This window comes from Phyllobates terribilis, unplaced genomic scaffold (genome assembly GCF_046119375.1).
Source record: "Phyllobates terribilis strain yellow unplaced genomic scaffold, ASM4611937v1 Scaffold_2626__1_contigs__length_117759, whole genome shotgun sequence".
Taxonomy (NCBI): domain Eukaryota; kingdom Metazoa; phylum Chordata; class Amphibia; order Anura; family Dendrobatidae; genus Phyllobates; species Phyllobates terribilis.
The window spans coordinates 12,501-16,015 of NW_027365383.1; positions in this window are offsets into that span (position 1 = coordinate 12,501).

The window sequence follows — 3,515 nt, forward strand, 5'->3', positions numbered from 1 at the left end:
ATACTAGAACCTCATTTTGTGGAAGTTTTCACAAAATTGTGAAATTTTCAAAAAAGTCAGAAATTTTGCAAAAACGACTAAGTATCAAGGACTCATCGCGCGAATCGCTCTGGAACTGAAATCGGATGCGCGCACTGACATGCTCCCCTCTCTGGAAGTCTGACACATGTGTGAAAATTTTCTAAGTCCCCAAAAATTTTTTTTTTCAACTTTTTTTCAATTTTCCCCCTGTGGGATATATATTTTACCCACACTTTTGGAGCCCTCCTGGGATGCCCTCTAACATACTAGAACCTCATTTTGTGGAAGTTTTCACAAAATTGTGAAATTTTCAAAAAGTCAGAAATTTTGCCAAAAACGACTAAGTATCAAGGACTCATCGCGCGAATCGCTCTGGAACTGAAATCGGATGCGCGCACTGACACGCTCCCCTGTCTGGAAGTCTGACAAAAGTTGAAAAATTTTCTAAGTCCCCAAAAATTTTTTTTTTCAACTTTTTTTCAATTTTCCCCCTGTGGGATATATATTTTACCCACACTTTTGGAGCCCTCCTGGGATGCCCTCTAACATACTAGAACCTCATTTTGTGGAAGTTTTCACAAAATTGTGAAATTTTCCAAAAAGTCAGAAATTTTGCAAAAACGACTAAGTATCAAGGACTCATCGCGCGAATCGCTCTGGAACTGAAATCGGATGCGCGCACTGACATGCTCCCCTCTCTGGAAGTCTGACACATGTGTGAAAATTTTCTAAGTCCCCAAAAATTTTTTTTTTCAACTTTTTTTCAATTTTCCCCCTGTGGGATATATATTTTACCCACACTTTTGGAGCCCTCCTGGGATGCCCTCTAACATACTAGAACCTCATTTTGTGGAAGTTTTCACAAAATTGTGAAATTTTCAAAAAGTCAGAAATTTTGCCAAAAACGACTAAGTATCAAGGACTCATCGCGCGAATCGCTCTGGAACTGAAATCGGATGCGCGCACTGACACGCTCCCCTGTCTGGAAGTCTGACAAAAGTTGAAAAATTTTCTAAGTCCCCAAAAATTTTTTTTTTCAACTTTTTTTCAATTTTCCCCCTGTGGGATATATATTTTACCCACACTTTTGGAGCCCTCCTGGGATGCCCTCTAACATACTAGAACCTCATTTTGTGGAAGTTTTCACAAAATTGTGAAATTTTCAAAAAAGTCAGAAATTTTGCAAAAACGACTAAGTATCAAGGACTCATCGCGCGAATCGCTCTGGAACTGAAATCGGATGCGCGCACTGACATGCTCCCCTCTCTGGAAGTCTGACACATGTGTGAAAATTTTCTAAGTCCCCAAAAATTTTTTTTTTCAACTTTTTTTCAATTTTCCCCCTGTGGGATATATATTTTACCCACACTTTTGGAGCCCTCCTGGGATGCCCTCTAACATACTAGAACCTCATTTTGTGGAAGTTTTCACAAAATTGTGAAATTTTCAAAAAGTCAGAAATTTTGCCAAAAACGACTAAGTATCAAGGACTCATCGCGCGAATCGCTCTGGAACTGAAATCGGATGCGCGCACTGACACGCTCCCCTGTCTGGAAGTCTGACACATGTGTGAAAATTTTCTAAGTCCCCAAAAATTTTTTTTTTCAACTTTTTTTCAATTTTCCCCCTGTGGGATATATATTTTACCCACACTTTTGGAGCCCTCCTGGGATGCCCTCTAACATACTAGAACCTCATTTTGTGGAAGTTTTCACAAAATTGTGAAATTTTCAAAAAGTCAGAAATTTTGCCAAAAACGACTAAGTATCAAGGACTCATCGCGCGAATCGCTCTGGAACTGAAATCGGATGCGCGCACTGACACGCTCCCCTGTCTGGAAGTCTGACAAAAGTTGAAAAATTTTCTAAGTCCCCAAAAATTTTTTTTTTCAACTTTTTTTCAATTTTCCCCCTGTGGGATATATATTTTACCCACACTTTTGGAGCCCTCCTGGGATGCCCTCTAACATACTAGAACCTCATTTTGTGGAAGTTTTCACAAAATTGTGAAATTTTCAAAAAGTCAGAAATTTTGCCAAAAACGACTAAGTATCAAGGACTCATCGCGCGAATCGCTCTGGAACTGAAATCGGATGCGCGCACTGACACGCTCCCCTGTCTGGAAGTCTGACAAAAGTTGAAAAATTTTCTAAGTCCCCAAAAATTTTTTTTTTCAACTTTTTTTCAATTTTCCCCCTGTGGGATATATATTTTACCCACACTTTTGGAGCCCTCCTGGGATGCCCTCTAGCATACTAGAACCTCATTTTGTGGAAGTTTTCACAAAATTGTGAAATTTTCCAAAAAGTCAGAAATTTTGCAAAAACGACTAAGTATCAAGGACTCATCGCGCGAATCGCTCTGGAACTGAAATCGGATGCGCGCACTGACACGCTCCCCTGTCTGGAAGTCTGACAAAAGTTGAAAAATTTTCTAAGTCCCCAAAAATTTTTTTTTTCAACTTTTTTTCAATTTTCCCCCTGTGGGATATATATTTTACCCACACTTTTGGAGCCCTCCTGGGATGCCCTCTAACATACTAGAACCTCATTTTGTGGAAGTTTTCACAAAATTGTGAAATTTTCCAAAAAGTCAGAAATTTTGCAAAAACGACTAAGTATCAAGGACTCATCGCGCGAATCGCTCTGGAACTGAAATCGGATGCGCGCACTGACATGCTCCCCTCTCTGGAAGTCTGACACATGTGTGAAAATTTTCTAAGTCCCCAAAAATTTTTTTTTTCAACTTTTTTTCAATTTTCCCCCTGTGGGATATATATTTTACCCACACTTTTGGAGCCCTCCTGGGATGCCCTCTAACATACTAGAACCTCATTTTGTGGAAGTTTTCACAAAATTGTGAAATTTTCAAAAAAGTCAGAAATTTTGCAAAAACGACTAAGTATCAAGGACTCATCGCGCGAATCGCTCTGGAACTGAAATCGGATGCGCGCACTGACATGCTCCCCTCTCTGGAAGTCTGACACATGTGTGAAAATTTTCTAAGTCCCCAAAAATTTTTTTTTTCAACTTTTTTTCAATTTTCCCCCTGTGGGATATATATTTTACCCACACTTTTGGAGCCCTCCTGGGATGCCCTCTAACATACTAGAACCTCATTTTGTGGAAGTTTTCACAAAATTGTGAAATTTTCAAAAAGTCAGAAATTTTGCCAAAAACGACTAAGTATCAAGGACTCATCGCGCGAATCGCTCTGGAACTGAAATCGGATGCGCGCACTGACACGCTCCCCTGTCTGGAAGTCTGACACATGTGTGAAAATTTTCTAAGTCCCCAAAAATTTTTTTTTTCAACTTTTTTTCAATTTTCCCCCTGTGGGATATATATTTTACCCACACTTTTGGAGCCCTCCTGGGATGCCCTCTAACATACTAGAACCTCATTTTGTGGAAGTTTTCACAAAATTGTGAAATTTTCCAAAAAGTCAGAAATTTTGCAAAAACGACTAAGTATCAAGGACTCATCGCGCGAATCG